Here is an 18,785-nt window from a genome sequence, read left to right as displayed (position 1 = left end):
ATAGAGATTACACAGTTTATATTATACAACACAGCCATGTAAAGAGTCTTTTCTGTTGTCAGTGACCTCTTTGATCATGCAGCGAAAACATACCTGCCCCACACCAGACTTCGGACAAAGGATGTGATTATAGTTATTGAACAGAGCAGAGCATAGAGCAGTTTAAGAGTCTTGTTTCCATCACTGGATGTGAATGTTAGAATTACAGTTTTTTAACTTGTCATAAAACTTCTCGGCATATGATTGCTGATGTTGCGATGAGTACGCTGGAGGTTTAAAAATTGCAGATAAAAGTGGTTGTATGACATCATTGTTTCTAACTTACTCCTGTGTCCCCAGTCATGTTTAAAACAGCATGCTTACTTCATCCAACTGCTTAGATCAAAGTAGAAAGGAGTGAAATTTTACTTTTGAATGCGCACTGTAGAGACTGGTACACTTCTTTCCTTAGTGTCTGTGTTTAGGTAGAGGTATGTGTCTTTTTTCTTCTTTGCTCTCTCCCTTCCCGCCTGGCGCCAGACATTATTCGAGACATGTCATGTCAAGTCCACCTTTAAAAAAGAAGAAGCCTGGCTGTTAATTCTATTACAGTTTTTATTGGACTAAAAACAGTATGTTGCCATGGTGATGCACCCCGGCAAGAAATGAACCAGCTTCTGAAAAAACAGCCCTTAAACCAATAATCCTGCTTTGTAGTACAGGCGCTGTGTCTCAGTTATTGATCACACCACACCTCCGTTTTGTTAGTCATCAATTGCTTCTGTATATATACAGTTTTTATTTATAAGGTACTTTTTTGTTGTTGTTATATTTTGGTCTTTCTCTAGCCAAGTGAAGTTTAGTTCTTGATCTTTTGGATTTCCTGGGTTTTCCTTGTTTTTTGGACTTCCGGCCATTGCAGCAATCTTGGTTTAATTCAATTTTTTCCACTCATCTAACTGTCTCCAGTATGCTACCTGCCTTTGGGTCGTCTTCATGGCTCATGAAATAAAATGCAAAATAATTGATACCACAATCATACTGATTTCCCTATCTGACTCTTGTACATAAACAAATCTAATTCATGTATTCATCCCCTATGTGTGCTCCTGGTCTGTTTTTTAAAACACCAGTGAGCTATTTGGTTATATTTTGGGCCAACATGACTGCAAATACTAAAAAAGCAGCTCTCATGAAGCAGATCAGAATTGAGCTCTTAATTTAAAAAAATGGTATCCTGTCAAATGAATAGCCGCGAAGTAATTATGAGCTCTTAGTGAGGATAGAATAATTTCAGTCAAAAAAGATCATTGTTAACATTTGTAATTATGTTATAATTTATTGTAATTTATATTTGGCAGCATGCCCCCATTATGGAATCTCCCTGGCGTTCCATGTGCAACCATTGAATACTAGAGCAGCAGCAAAAGCCATAAGGGAGAAAAGAGCAGCATCATTGACAACAGAGATGTTGATTAAGGCCGACAGTTTGAAAAAGGAGAAGCCTGGTTGGGAGTGGCTTGCAAAGCGGCTTGCCGAGGAGGCAACGATGGTAGGCAAGCTAGAGGAGGGTAAAGCGCTCTTCATAGCTGGAGCCAACTGGAAGCTAAAAAATTGGTCCAGTGCTCTGTATGAAATTTGCTGACTTGGTGCAAAGTAGATAATCCTCTTATTGGTCTTCCAAAGCTAACACTGCACTTAATTATGCTTTAACATTCCAATTTATCTTCTTTGCTAATTAATTTAACTTTGAAGGTCCCCCCGCAGCTCGTAAACTGTGTTACCCTGTTGTTAAGTTGGTATTGTATATCTACTGTAATTAACGCGATACATGTTAAGCAGCGGTTCATCATACCGATTTTTAAGGCGTCTCATATTTGCAAAGGAGATGGGATGTAGAAGAGAGGAAGAACTGTGGATCAGGTTGCTAAAGATCTGAGTTATGCATTTAAATTTTAATATGGTAAGACTGTTGTCCTCCTGGATTGGCAGGATTTACGATGACAAGCTTAACAAATTTCAAAAAACTTGTGTGTCGCTAAGTGTTATGTTTTCCATGAAGACTCATATGTGCAGGGACCAAATGGCAGCCAATAATGACTGGTTGAGTAATATGTGACATCTTTCTTATTGTGTGAGTGGCGGTAAACAAATATGTGATTATTCTAAAACAATCATTATGATCTTGGGACAAATGTGTGACTGTAATGTTTAATGAAATGATTAATTATTTTACTTTGACAGATATAATTAATCTAGTTACATCAATCAATAAATGTATTTGTCTGAACACACAGATCAACCATGTCCCCAGACAAGAATGTAAATATGACTCTATAAAAAAAAAGTAATGAAGACATAAATTTAAAAAAGAGAAGAAAAACTAAGAATCTACAGCTGAGGGCAAAAGATATGAGTTTCAATTCAACTTTTTGCATTAATGTTAAGAATGAATGTAGGGCTGCACGGTGGTGATTAGCACCATCGCGTCACAGCAAGAGGGTTCGGATCCCGACCGGGGCCTTTCTGTTTGGAGTTTGCATGTTCTCCTGTGTAAGTATTCTCTCCGGGTACTCTGGCTTCTTCCCACTGCCCAAAGTTTGAGCATGGATGGTTGTTTGTCTCTGTGTGGTCATGTGATGGACTGGCAACCGGTCCAGGGTGTACCTCGCCTGTCACCCAATGACTGCTGGGATAGCTATTGATTGACCCTGAGTTATATTAAGTGGGTATAAAAAATGGCTTGATGAAAAACTAATAATAACTGTTGATAAATCCATGTATGTGGCTCTGTTAGAAATGGTCACTTAATGCAGTAAAATGTGACAATAGTATATGCATGTAGGATTCCCCTCAAGGATAAAATAAGGTGAGAAAAGCTGAGAAAGGTTTTCTGACATGCAAGAGCACTTGCAATCTGATTTCTGAAGAGAATATTGACTCTTTCTAACTGCTGCCTTTTGTATTGATTGTGACACCTTGCTGTCGTTTGCACATGATTCAGTATAGGTAAATACAGTTGATGGTGGTGCATGAGAGGTTTTGGTACCTCTCAAATCATTTCCCATTATTTGCTTTCAGAGTGGGACCAATTCATGTCATCCCGGGAGTTTCATGTTCAGGTCCAGCTCTTTTCTTTTTGGTGTGGAGGAAACTGGATAAATCAAACGGGTAAACTGTAACTATTGTAACTAAACTTTTCAAATTTCACAGCTGTCTAAAGAGTGTGCTGGTCTATGTATCTTGTTGATTATTGTCTCATCGTCAGTGGACACAAGGATTTCCTTTTAATTACACATCAACTTGAAGGCTTTTAAATTCTTCTGAGCCAGTCAGTTATTGATTAAACATCTTTAACACATTTTTTGGCTAATGGTAAACTATTAAAGTTGCAATGCAGCACATTGAATTTATACATGTTAAATGCATAAACAAAACAGACCGTATATATATTTTCCTGATTCACATGGTAGACCTCTGTATCAGAAGCCTCTGAACAATATGTGTAGAATCTGTGCAACTTGTTTGTGTATCTTCTATTAAAGTGCAATAACTCATTTGGGGGTCATCTATCTCAGCAGTGAATGGAGTAATTTGTTGCTCAAAGGCCACAAAGGCATTTTGTAAAGTGGTTATTTTACTCTAGTCACAGCTCCTACTTTTATTCTTTAAAGAGCTATTGTTTCAATTAGGGCAGTATGATATTAGGAAAATATAATAAGCAATATCATTGTTTTATATTGTGCTGATGATATGTCTTGCAATATTTAAACAAATAAATATTTTGCTCATATATATGTTGCTAATCTCAAGTGTTTCCATCACTGCACCTGTGTATCCTGGTTAGTTATAGAAATGAAGGGTGAACAAAATAAAAGTGGAATACAGCAATCATCAATATACCCATGCAAGTCAAAAGTGTCTTTGTGACATTAATGTGGTGGAGAGGATTCAATAGACAGGAGTCAGCCAGATGAAAAACAAAAAAAGGAAATTTGAAAAATCATTTGATAGGACATGACTAAAGGAGCTGCACAACGGTGAACAATGAACAAATTAAGAAAAGAACACAAACTAAAATAAACAAAGGAAACGCATCACAAAATAAAAGATGAAGTAAGGATAACTGATACATAATATGAATAATCCATAAGGAAAACATTTTACCAAAAACAATCAAAACCAGAGACCATTACATCATTTTTCAATTTTTTTATTCAAATTATATTTGAAGAAAATTTTGACTGGTGATATGACCATTTTCATAGCAACATGCTGATGTTCCACGTGACCTTCCACAGTAATTATCAAAGTCGTTATCACCCTCCAACACCTTTTCTCTTTTACACATCTCTCTTTTATCCCCACTTCATACCATTAATGTCCTCCCTTTTGAAATAGAAGCTATGTTAATGTTGACTAAAAGGAAACTTGTGAAGCTCGACTGTGTGGCCCCAAGCGCTTTTGATTATTTTTATTATGCAATTATTTTTGCATCATGTGGTAGTATCCATTTTATGAATATTAGTCTGACAGGTACACAGTCATAAGTGTCGAAAGCAAAACTTGGACATGTTGAGATGATTACTTGGCATAATTAGTCAAAATAGCCGTTTTTTCTCTCGTGTTTGTTTTTTTCCTGCAGGAAATACTTCTGTATTTGTAGGCTACTCCCTTATTGAGATGGCTTCGAAGATTTAATAGATTGAAGTATTTCATGCTGCATGAAACGGGGTCTGTAAGAATCACTTACATGCAACTACCCTGCTGATTTTCACTCCTTTACTTTCCACCTCGGCAAAGAGATGGCGTGCTACTCGCTTTACTGGCACTGACAAACTCCCTTCTGCTCTGATCCATGAAGTCATGCTTGCATGTGCTGATTAACATCAGCTGCTTTATCTATCTTTCACCGCAGGCCTTTTTCTTGAAAGAATATTTTGACATGGAATAGCAGGTGGGAATACTAAAGAGTTATGGCTGAATTCCATTAAGCTGCTTCAGTTTTAGGGTCATGTTGTTCTACATGCTGACTCACTGACACACTGTCACAGTGGCTTACTGAGATAGTCGCCATGAATGTTATACAGTTTGTAAAATGTCTGCTTTTCCTACCATGGAAATTGGTGCATTTCTGATCAGTCATTTGTTCATAATCCGTGTCCATGGGTAAGAAACTGCTTTTGCAGTTCCCCCACACCAAACAAACTCTCTGAGATTTTCTCACTGGCTTGATTAACTATTATTGTTCATGCATGCTTGTGTCCAGTGTACGAGTATACATACTGTAAGTATACAAATGGAACATTGTGTATCAAATCAGCATTGGGTTCCCACCTCAGATTTGTTAAAAGATAAACAATTTTTTCATCTGTTTTTTGTGTAATTGACATGAAATATCCCAACTATGAAATCCTTGTGTGAAGCCTGTTATGTGTTCAGAGGTTGCTCCATATGGTCTGATGAACTACCTCAAGTTATGTGTCTTGATCTTGGGAGTTTGAGAACCTCTGTGGCCTGTTCCTGCTTTAGGCTGCTTGCCTATGTTAAACCCTCTTAGCAGGCCCTCCATTTTCAACCGGTGTTCACTGTTTGTTTCCGTTTCCCCTAACCTCTCAACTATATCATTCCTCTGTATTTAGGCTTCAGAGTTACATTTCCTAGTTGTAATATGCATTTTTTTGTCTCTGTTCCTGACCTGGTGGCATCCAACACTACAAATAGTTTCCTGAATTGATTAGCTGAATTTCTGTCTACTGTAGTTACCATGTCCTCTTGCCTATGTGGGTTTCCCATAATTGCTATCCATAGTCTGAGGATATGTGGGTAAGGTAAGCTACTGAAAAAAGCTGAGGATGTAGTCTCCTCTAATCCTGGTGTGTGCAGAGATTGGTTCCAGCCTAGTAAGCATGGATATTACAGATAATAGATGGATGGATGATCTGAGTCTCAGAAGCAGCTTTACGGTTGAGTTGGAAGTATCCACTATAGCCCATAAAAACAAGGCTGCTCTTCATTTACAGCAAACAAGCTGATGGGAGGTTATATAACTTTCATGAGAATAACTTCAAATATGATGAAAAACAACAAGTTCATTTTCAGCACATTCATCTATTGTTAGTAGAACAATAGTTACTGCATTTATTTATCTGAGTACGGTTGAACAAACGTCACATATTACTACTTCCTTTTTATGTACGTGCATAAACAAAGTCACACACTTCGCAGTGAGACAAAATCACTACGGCATTAAGGGATTCTTTTCTGGTGGCCTCCGGGTGACTGGCAGAGCAAGTCTGTGAACTCAAGTAGAGCTGAGGGTGCAGAGCTGCACAGCAGAGATAGCAACACCCAAACAAACAACATCCACAACTATACATCTGCATGCATGCAGATCGCAAATTGTGGCTGACCTCAGCTGAATCCCTAACTGAACTTGAATGACATCTTAACACAGACAAGAAAGTTGGGGGGGGGGGGCTATTTCTTAAGCTACAACTTACCAAAGAGTGACTTCTAGCTACACTTTTTGGTGGTTTTATTGTTTTTTGTTTTACTTTCCCTTTGTCATAGCACTTTGAATGCAGACAAACATGAATTAAGCTTTACATGTGCAAAGTAAGGAGTGCATTTCCCTGATTTGTTTAGGAAGAAATGTTCCAGATTGAACTTGGTGATATGATATATTTTTGTAACTGTCAGCATATACCAAGAATGGGCCAAAGCCAGCAATGCATTCGTCATCTAAACAGATGTTCTCATTCCCACAGGATGTGTGTTGCTCTCGATCCCAAAGTGTCGGTCTAATTAATGAATCCTAAAAATATGCTTGTGTTTTTACCAGTTGTTAGGAGTGAAGGGTGCATTCGTTGGGTTCTGTTTTCAGCAGCAGATTGATAAACATGTTGACCACCTGGGGTTATTTATGGTTTGACTGTGGTTTATAAATATACTGCACAGACTGCATCATCCGGTTCCACTGTAAGGACTGCTAATTTGTTTTTTGTTCAATCAAGGCACAAAGCTGTTTCTTTTTTATTAATGGATTGTTAGAAGTATTTGTATCCCCAAACAGACATATGATGACGTAAGAGTGCAACTGAAACAGGAGCCCCAATAAACAACACTTAGGGTATATGCTTTATGTTTAATGAGTTATTGATCCCTTCAAGAACTGTGTTTAGCTTTATCTCTTCTGGCAGGTTAGGGTTACATCATACAGAGCAGCAGTGGTGGTGAGGATTCACTATGCGGCTCAAGGACAACAGTGGGGTTTGCCACAAATTAGAAGAAATGGGTTAACAAGCTTTGTTGAGCCTGAAGTCAATGTCATGACAATCACTCTTTTTAACTTGGCTGCATCGTCATGTTGACCTATGAATTAGTTGTTGATGCAGACAAATGGATATATGGGTTTCGATGTTTGGTCTTGATTTTGCTGCCACTTCTTCACTGCAGGTATTAGAACACAGATATGAGATAGATATTCATTGAGTGTCAATTTAATTTGGCCAAAAATTAAAGGGATTTCCACTTGTCCTTCATTCTAAGATGGTGTTAAACCTCAAAGCACCTCTTGAGTTTCATCAGAGATGAAACCATGAACAGAGTTTTGTTGCAAACTCCGACTCCATCGATGGCGACAATGAGGCAGGAACTGTGTCTGCCGCAGTGAGGAGTTCTTAGCTCTCTGGTGGAAGGTGGAGTCAGGGTGGTAATGGGTGCCTGTGAGATAAACAAGGAGAACAATGTGGAGAAACACCATCTTTTTAAAAAGAGACATAATGGAAGGGCTTAAGTCATGCAGTAATTGTGTTGATATGAGAGTGAAAATCAGCAGGACAGAAAAGAAGCTGGATTAGGAGCGGAGAGTGTCAAAGGACCAAACTCAAATTCATTTTTTATCCCAAGTCAATTTTCAGTCATATTTGGGTCATATATTTATCTTTTACTTTGCTATGTGGTATTAGTTTTGCTAGATCTTTAAAAGTGCACCACCAAAACACAGCAGGCCTAAAACTGATTCAATCATTTGTGGGAAAAGTACCAGTTTAGTGTGAAAATGAGGATGTTTCCCAAGATTTGCCTCAAGTCTGTTAAAGAACTGGTCAGATAGCTTCAGTACACATAATACTTTCAATCATTTCATTTTGGTTCAAAAGCACAATACATCAATACTTCTTTTCTTTCCCACAACTGTTTAGTAGGGCAATCAATGTTTCTGGTTAGATTTTGCCATTGGAGTTACTAATCAGAATTTCAGAATGAGATGCCATTTTGCTGTTTACCTGGGTAATGCATTAAACCACGGAAAGGCAGAACCAGCAGCTGCAGCAGGTTACTTTTGGCCCATAGGTATGAAAATAAGGTACACTAAATGCCACTGGAAATAATGGTATAAAATCCACAAGATCAGGTCTCTGTACAGTCTCTGGTTTCAAGTATTAATGTATCAAGTTCAAAGTTTAAGAGCTCAAAGTTGCAGCTGCTATATATATATATATAAAGACGGATATGAATGATATATTGAATTTTAAAATAATATATTAACATTCAGTAGGTTTTTGCCTGTATTCCTCATGCCTTATTTCCAGCAACAATGTTACTTTATCATATATTTTCTCTATATTCTTCATAGCTCTTGACTTAAGGTAATACATGATTGGTCATGTTAGCAGTGCCAAATGAGATGTTGTTTGGGAGAATTATCAGGGCTTGGGAAGAAAAGCTGCATTAAAAAAGAAAGTTGGTAACCATTGTGATGATGCTCATTATCTCTGATTGGCTGTTACATGTTGTTGAGCCAAAGATAGGCAAGTGAGGATGAATCTTCTTTGCACTCCTTACAGCACAGTGTATCCTTACAAACTCACTCACTGAACCTTAGGAATACATTGCATATCTCTACAGCACATTTACACACCTGTAAACATTGCTGCTTTAGTGTCCTGCTAGGAGACATTTTTATTTAAGCTGGATGCACAAGGTTAGTTTTTAACACATTTGCGGTGATCTGAGAGGAAAAGAGAATAAATTACAGCTAAGCTTGGCCAATATCTCCCAACTGAAAACCGGATCTTGTTTTTCTGCTATGATTCAGTGACTGCTTTTCTGAAGCATTTGCTTCATAGTCTTTAATCTTCACTCCCAGGTTGGATAGCAAGCACAGGTGGTAAAAGAAAAATTAAATTACCACACATTTAATCCGTCTGCTATTTCACATTTTGTTTGGAATTCAAGCAAGCATGTCGGGAACTGCACAGGATCAATTGAACCACTGTTTTGGGGTTAGATTTTTTTTTTTTAACATGGAGGCTCTAAAGGCACGACCATCTGTTGCTGCTTTATTCTCAGTGTGATGCTTGTACATTTTTTCAGTTCACATGTCTGTTTCACAATACCAACTTTGGAAACTTCTAAGGAGATATTTCCACTCAACCTATCTCCATAACCATTTACTGTCTTTATAACTCGGACTTCTTTTCAATGCCTCTGTGGAATCCATTGACCTTTTTTTTTCTTTTCTTTTATTTGTCTGCATGCCGTGTCCTCTGGTTGTTTTGCTCTGGTAAAAATGTGAATGAGCAATTGATGTATAGACTCAAGGGTGAGTGCCCAGCCTCCTCTCCTCTTGCTCCGGCATGACATAGTGCTTGACCTAGTCACTCTTATGTGCTGTCTCCTCATTGATTTTACATCTTTCTCCATTTATTTATTTTTCATTTTCCCCAGTCTCATGTTTATTTTAAAGGCTTCCACAGTTCATTGCACAGATGAACACAGCTCTGTGTACAGATACTGATGCTCATTAAGGTTGATATTGACACTGCAATTTAAGTATAGACTTGAAGACTGATATGCTCTTATATATATGAGAGAGAGAAAGAGAAAGATCTAGATAATATAGATATATAGATATATCTACCTATATATATATATATATATATATATATATAAATAATGAATATAAAAAGATGCATATATAATTGCCTGCTGAAATTTCATCACGTGTCTGATGTATATCAAAGAGTTTTAGTCTCATGTAGATATATTTATTGATGATATAAAAAGCTTCATCTTGTTTCAACATGAAAATAAATGCCCAAAGGACTAAAAAAAAAAAAAAATTCTTTGAGTTGGCCAGTTTTTGCATGATGCATAATTTCCATGGGAATCACCAGCAGCTTGAGATTTCAGAACATCAAACATGGTTTTCAAAATTGATAAATCACTTACAGATTGTTTTTAAAGAATGTCAGTTAAGGTCACCTCTTACTAAGCCCCAGATGGGTGATATCTACTCTTGTGAGATTGAGGTCAATGCCGAACATTGAAATGAAACAAATTTGCATTTATTGCTTACCACATTAAAAGTGATTGCTGTTCAGGGAACACGCTGACAGTTTGTTCCATTAAAACTGTGGGCCAAACCCGAGATTGCACTTTTGGTTTATTCCTCTGTTTATAGAGGCTAATGTTATGAACTGTTGCTTATACAGGCAATGTTTCAGAAAAAGTTTATTTTTTGTAATGGCAGCTGCATTCAGAATCAAAGGCCAAATCATAAGCTCCAATTTCCACCAGGAAGTAATGAAAGAATGCCAATCACAAGTTTGGATTTCCTAGATGGGAAATTGGATATTAAATCAAGTACTGGACTAGTAATATTAAATCCTTTTTATCCCAAGTCATAGGAACTGTATAACTGCTGGTGAGAAATTACTGAGAGAGTTTCAACGTCAGACTTCAGACACCCACATTTTGCTCTCAAATGAATAGCTATATATATATTTTTCATTTTTCATAAGTCCTCTTTAACCATTCGATTAAGTTTATCTCATTAGCTTCTGCTGCACTTAAATTACTTTAGTAAATGTAAGCATATTTGACAATCAAATCTTCATAACAATAAATAAGACACATTTTTGTCATTTATCTGACATTGGGATTTAACCAAAATAAACACTCTTTAAATGTAGCCTTGTAAATCTGTTACTATGGCTGCAGAATCTTGTTTTTTCCAACTTGACTTTGTTCAAAACAACATTTCTGTTGGACAAGATATTCTTGGACAAGATAAAAGGAAAAAATGTAAAGTACAAGGATTTCCTGATCATCAAAATTGCAGTTTTTGCAGATATTGACACAAATACTGAAATACAGTAAAAATGTATAAACATGTTTCTATACTTTGAGACTGTCTCAGTCAAGACTGGCAGCAGCTCATCAATGAATTCAGAGAAAAACTTACAAAAAATAAACACAACAATATGACCGTAAATGAAATAATAGAAAAGGCAATGGTAAAGGTACCGTGTTTATTCCTAAAAAACAGAATTACACCATAACAGTTTTTAAAGCCTGCAAAACTTTAGACATTTAACTTGTAATCGCTAATCTGGATCAGCGATCTCATTTTTTTCAGTTACTACCCTATCTCATTACAGTAATCTGAAAGCTTCCCCATTCATCTCAGCTCTCTCTCTCCCGCTACAAAGGACCAGTGCAGTGCCCTCATTACTGCTGATGAAGCCCCAGTCCATCTATCCACCTCTACCCTGCCATCACCACTTTTTAACAAAATCTGGAGATGCTTTAATTCCTCCCTTTGAGTTAAATACCCATGCTTGACCTGGAAAGACCACCCTACCCTCATCTGGTTGAGAACCATGTCGTCAGATGTGGAGGAACTGACTTCCATCCTGGCCACTTCACTGTTGGCTGTGAACTGCTCCAGTTGCATCAAAGGTCATGGTTTAAAGACGCTAATAGAACTACATTATCTGCAAAAAGCAAAGATGCAAGCTCAAGGTTTCCTATCCAGACACCATCCTCTCATGGACTAAACATCAAGATCCTGTTTACCACAAAAGGGATTGGTGACAGCTGGCAGTCCTGGTGGAGTCCAACACACATCATAAACAAGTTAAACTTTTTGTGGAAGATGCGGACATAACTTTCCCGCTTTGGTTATATGGGGACTGAATATCCCACAACGGAGACTCTGGCAATCTTTACTCCCACAATTCCTCCACAGAATCCCTCAAGGGACATGGTCATAAGTTGCTGCAAGTGCAACAGAGTCTTCAGCATCTTGGGGTAAATCTCATCCCTCCCCGGAGCTCTACCACCAGGATCCTTAAAACTACCGTGACAACCTTTATCAAGGTGATGGGCAAGCACACATGGTTATTTGTGGATTCAGATTATTTATTGTGAGTCTATGCAGTGTGTGTATTTCAATGATTGGTTGACTCCACTGGAGCAATTACTCAACAGGTACTTAACCCTTAAAGCCACAAAATGCAATTTCCTGACCACTTGTTGGAGGAGGTTGCTGGTGATAGGCTGTGTTAAAGGCTCGGAGTCTTTACAGAAAGTCACACTATTATTTCTGTCTCCTCTCAGGATGAAGCCAGCATAAAAGAATATGCCACCTTCCTTTTTATCATCTTCGTGTCCTTTGGCAGGAGGGCAAGGCTTTGCTTATCTCCTCTGTGTCCTGTCTGCTGCCCACAAGACACCTGATACCTAATCTGCCAAAACGGCTTTGACAAGGAAAGCCAGATTTAAAATGGATGTATTTTTAATCATATGGTCTGACAGCACCTAATGCTGAAGTCATTTCTATTTCAATAATCTGTTAAGCAGGGTAAAATTTCCTTCTGTGAAATGACCAATTCAGCATCATATCCATCTGCAGTGACTGAGCCCATTGTAGTATGGTATGAGTCTGATAAATGCTGAAACTGTCATTTCAAATGCCTATTAGACTTTACAGAATGGGACTATCTATTAAGTTGCTGCTTCCGTCGCTTAACTTCATGACAAATTTCAACTCAGGATGATTTTGGGGTTAATTTCTTAAGCAGCTGAATGACCTCTTAAACACTGTAATTTAAAATTTATGAAGTATTTAGTATTGCGTGTAAAGACTTCATGTCTCTAAATAAATAGAGATCATAAAATGCCAAACTAGCTTGTAAATGGTGATTGGAAGGAATGGGGTGTTGTAAATAAAGCATCTGTCACTGGTAATGTGCTGCAACTTGATTTTCGAACCCGTTTTCAAAAAAAACCTCGTTTCGTTTTCGTGTAGCCGTAGCCTTGGATTCTGTCTGTTGACACATAGTAATGCAGTTAACACCAGTTTATTTAAAACTAGTCTTGCTTAAACACCTCACTAAATGGTCATTTCAGTTAAGAGCTGCTCTGTTAGGGCACCTAACCTCATAGTCTTAGGTGCTATAGTAATGTCCTACCATTCCAAAGCTCTAAAAACATCAAATATGCTCCACTGCACTAAATGATCACCTCTAAAGAGAAAATCAATAAGCTTTATTTAGTTTGTCACCTCAGCGTCTTACCACACCCCCACCTCTCTCCACAAGTACCCCCCTCACTCAGCTAATGGAGTGATGATTTTGAAAGTATTATGAGGTTCAAATCGACTCAGTGAGCAGCACAGTGGCATGGCCAAGCTCAGTGCCACATAAAGAATCCAGTCTGAGACACTGATGCTGAGATCAGCCTATCTAGCTCCTGGAGGGGATCAGCAAGTGCCTAATGAAACTCCTGCAGACACTCAGACAACACTTCCATGACTGATCAGCTTTTCTCTCCTAGTTGCCAGGTCGGGAGGTGGAGATGGTAGCTGTGCTGTTCAGGAGGAGTGAGTGGGAGAGAGTAATTTCATCGCTGGTTTGTCAAAAACCTCCACAGTCAATCTCTTTCTCTCACCAGCCTCAACACTCCGCTCTATTTGTCCTCCTGTTTGTCCTCTTTTTGATAGACTGCTGGATTGCATGAGTCCTGGTCACTATCATTTTCAATATCTGTTGTGCATGGTGTTATCTTTCATGTGAGAACTGGATTTCTACAATGTTAGCATGTGTTTTAAATGGAAACTGTGTCTATTACACAGCTGCACTCTGTTAATATCAGTATGTTTTTCACTTGAGATAATGGCACATGGAACATCTTTTCGAAAAGACTAGAGATACATGCACTTAAATTTGAGAGCTGATGTGTTATTGTTTCATATAGACCACAGTTTATTCTGATACGGTGACCTGTGTGTCATACTCTGTGGCTATTATGCTCTATGGTTTCTCATGTTTTCTTAGGATTTTTCTGGTCTCGTTACTTTAATCAAAGTTTTTGTTTACTTGTCTCCCTTGTTTATCATATCAGGTGAAAGAGTTGAGAGTCATTTTTCTCTCTTGTGGAAAAAATTAGCTCATCTTAAATTTGAGAGTAGGAACAGACATGATTCTATTATGGACATCACTTTGTGGACTCAGGAACAATAACAGAAATCATTGTCTGTGATCACAGATCATCCTGCCATTCAAGAATGCTGGTTAAAGCTCTGTCATGCAAAGAAGAAGGCCATATGTGAACATGACCCAGAAACACAGCCACCGTCTTTCTTGCTGGCCCTGGCTGGTATCAGGGCTCCTGTTGGTCTTGTTTGGCATGCTTATGGTTGAAACCATAGTACCATGATATTAATTTTGACAGTATGAATGACTACATCTCTATAACTTTTCCCCTAGCTGTTGAACCTTGATGGTTCTTGGATGCTCCCTAATGAGATGCCTGCCTGAAAAAACTAACAAAAGACAAATGTTGGAGTTTCAAGTTCACTTGATTTGTCTCCTCTGAAAGGTATGACTTCATTTCCACAACAGCTGTATCTCATTGCATGATGACATTAATGCTCAGTGCCTTGCTACAAGATGTCAGCGCAAATGTTTTTTCCACAGGAAAAATTTATGCATTTGACCGTTAAATTGGCCTAACACTCATAAAGAGGCAGGAGGGGTGGTTGAGGGTGTTAGTCTGCTAAGTCCCATGCTGTGTAGTCAAGTTTGAGAGCCATTCCATGCAACGTGTCATTTCTCTTTTCTACTTCACTCTCACTAGCAATTCCTCACTTTATTACTTCAGGCTCACTTGCGAATGGTCAGATTTAGGAGTTTAAAAAAAAATGTCTGTGTTAGAAAAATGTTTGTGGCTGGTGTTTACACGTTTTAAAATGGTGTTGCAGATCCTGTCATGTCATGTGGATACTGCCTTACACAAAACCCCCTGCAGACATGTTATTCACAATTACTAACCCTGGACTGAAACACTGCTACATGTTAAAGATGTGGACAAATATTCTAATCACATATTTCTTGGTGAAACTGGGCTCATGTTAAATGGGGCATGATGCACATATTTACTTTTGAAATTTACCCTCACACTTTCATGAAAGTTGAAATGTACAGAAGTTGGAGTTGAGATAGAAATTGGTTAAATGTCAGTCGCTCAGCAAGCTCATCTTTGCCACCTCAATAGCTCAGCGGGGAGGCTATTAAGTGTTTGACACAGAGCATGATTTTTTTGTTTTGTTATTTTTCAGGTACTACACCCCTTCCACCCACCCACCCCCCCACACACACACATACACACACACACACACACACACACACACACACACACACACACACACACACACACACACACACACACACACACATACACACACACACCACCACCACCCTATGCCACATCCTACTTTACAAGAAATCATTCAATTTCAGAAAATTAACTGCCAGCCTTGCTTGTTATCTTCACTTTGAAACCCCTTCAAACAAGCCCTTTTGTCTGCAGCACTTAACTGCTCCCATCAGAGCAGGGCAGTGACTGACAATCTGGTCGGGTTTTTTTTTTTTGCTGCTGTTGTAGCTCAGGTGGTATTTTTCTTTGTCTTTAGAAAACAGAAAAAGAACCATAATCAGTCTTCGATCTAGCTGTAAATCATTCAGTGCCCTGATGCTCACCAGCTGCTTGAGGAATCAGCCCAAGGTGTGAGTTGACATCAGACTTATTTTTGAATGCAGCCATTGCAATTCAACAATACTAGGCATTTAAAAGTAGACAAAATGCATGATTCGGTATATATTTTTACTTTTGTTCACATATTGCAGAGCAATATAAAAAAAAATGCATAAAATCCCCTTTTTCGCATGTGTTTTTATAAATTTTAGCATTCAAAAGCTGCCTCCTGTCTGTAATTCTCACTGCAACACTTCAGTCTGTAGCTGTCGTTGCCCATATGTGAAAATAAATATAAATCTCTGTAATAACATTCCCTCTATGCTCTGAACGTTATGGCCTTTTTGGAGATAAAAGTCTGGATGATCTTCAGTTTTCTTCTGTTGAATTCAGGCAAAACCAATGCAATCGTTCTTGATGAGGAACATTGTAGAGTAGATTTTGACCAAGATTTCTCTTTACTTTCACACATCAAATAGTTCTCTCAAACAATCTTTCTTTGTTTCTTTTATCTGCAAAATATTACAAAAATCAGGAGACTCTTTAACACATGTGCAAACACCTAAATGACCAAGTTCTCTCCAGCTTTAAAGATCTTATTGTTCCTTTTCACTCTTGAGTGCAAGTTTACTTGTACTTCTCAGACCTTCCAGAGCTAGGATTGAAGAAAGACCTTTTAGCTGTCATGCTGCGTGTACACCAAGGGCGACCTACGCTACCTGGTAGCGGAGGTAGCTGGAGAAGCTTCGCTTGAGAATTTGCTTTGGTAGCTTTGGTAGCTTGTGACGTCACATTTAGAATTTTCAATTTTTAAAGGCCCCGCGGCTGTGCAGCACCCCTGCGAAAAATAACAAATGAGGAAAGAGAGGGCAAGGACACGAATAAATGTGTTGTTATTTACAATTTGTTATACAAGATATACATCACGTTACAAATGATGTAAAACTACATTAGGTACACCTGAGAAGAGCAGGAATAGCAGAGGCAGCTGTGAAAAAGAAACTAAATTCAAAATAAAATCCGAAATAAAACTTAATTGCAGTGAGAAAGGTATGCGTGGGGTTACTACACTATTGTATTGAAGCACTCGACACGGCAATTGCAACAGTCTCAGGATTAAACGACTATTGTTTGCATAGGAACCAAAGTTTACATGTATGTTTCCGCGAACCCCGCGGATTGTCAGACCCCTACAATCTGTGGATTGTCATTGGTTTTCGCCGAACCGCGTCATAGCTCATTACCATAATGTTAGCTTGAGTTTAATCGCTGGAATCCGCTCTGGTCGCTCAGTTCTCTTCGCCCCTGGCGAATCCGCTCTGGTCGCCCAGTTCGCTCACCCTCCATAGAGAAATAATGATTTCCGGCGCTCAGGTAGCGTAGGTCGCTCTTGGTGTACATGCAGCATCAGGCTTTTCTATGAAATCTCGGTCAGGAACAAAGAAAACCTTAATAGAATAGAAAAATACTTTATTCATCCCCCAATTCAAATTTGTCAAGTAGCTCAAAAAAAATTATAAATATTTACAATGATTGTATATTAACAACAACAATAATAATAACAATAATAATAATAATAATAATAAAATACTACTACTACTACTACTACTAATAATAATGAATGACAAAATAAATAAATAACTACATTTGAGAACAACATGTCAGCAGTCACTGTTAAAAAGCCTTATGGCTGTGGGGACAAAGGACCTCCTGAACCTCTCAGTCCTGCAGCGTAGAGAGACGAGCCTCTCACTGCAGCTGCTCCTCTGTCCTGCCAGGATGCTGTGGAGAGGATGTTTATTATTCTTCAAAACAAAATATAATTTCCTCCTCATCCGTTGCTCCACCACAGCACTGAGAGGGTCCAGCCTTCTGCCTGCTAGAGAACCAGCCTTTTTCACAAGTTTGTCCAGGCACCTACAGTTTTTAGTGTTTTTAGTTCCTGTTTAGCTTTTACTTTTGCCATGTTAGGTTTCTATTAGTTTTCAATAGTGGTGGGCATAGATTAATTTTTTGAATCTAGATTAATCTCACTGAAATCTTGAAATTAATCTAAATTAAAATGGCTCATTCAGGGGTCCGGCAATCCGCGGGGTTCGTGGAAACAGACGTGGAAACTTTGGTTACAATCCAAACAATAGTCGTTTAATCCTGAGACTGTTGCAATTGCCGTGTCGAGTGCTTCAATACAATAGCGTAGTTACCCCACGCATACCTTTCTCACTGCAATTAAGTTTTATTTCGGATTTATTTCGGATTTTATTTCGAATTTAGTTTATTTTTCACAGCTGCCTCTGCTATTCCTGCTCTTCTCAGGTGTACCTAATGTAGTTTTACATCATTTGTAACGTGATGTATATCTTGAATAACAAATTGTAAATAACAACACGTTTATTCGTGTCCCTGCCCTCACTTTCCTCATGTTTTTTTCTCGCGGGGGTGCTGCACAGCCGCGGGGCCTTTAAGAATTGAACATTCTAAATGTGACGTCACGAGCTACCAAAGCTACCAAAGCAAATTCTCAAGCGAAGCTTTTCCAGCGAGGTCGCTCTTAGTGTACACGCAGCAGGCAGACCAGCTTATTCACATGCATGGCTCCAGCAGTTTCTCTAGCTTCGCCAACTTCTCATATTCAGCACTTGTTGGGAGGGCCAGGTGGTGCTGCTGTTGCGTTGTATGCAGTGCGTCTCTGTTGCGCCACACGCGCTTGATCATCTCGAGGGTGGAATTCCACCGTGTTGGAACATCTTGCACGAGCGGCTCCTGAACTTGCCCAAGGGAGGTTTGCTGGACTTTCAGCTCGTCTGCGTTGGCCGGACTGTGTTTGATATGTCCCACCATTTGTCGACACTTGGCAAGTGCAGCATCAAAAACCCCTTCTCGCAGTGACATTACAATCGCTCTCTGTACAACATGTGCAACACACGGCAGATGCTCGAAGGGCAGTATCCTCCCTGCGGCCACCATATTAGGAGCGCTGT

Source organism: Odontesthes bonariensis, chromosome 2 (assembly GCF_027942865.1).
Source record: "Odontesthes bonariensis isolate fOdoBon6 chromosome 2, fOdoBon6.hap1, whole genome shotgun sequence".
In the NCBI taxonomy this organism is placed as follows: domain Eukaryota; kingdom Metazoa; phylum Chordata; class Actinopteri; order Atheriniformes; family Atherinopsidae; genus Odontesthes; species Odontesthes bonariensis.
This window is presented reverse-complemented; position numbering follows the sequence as displayed.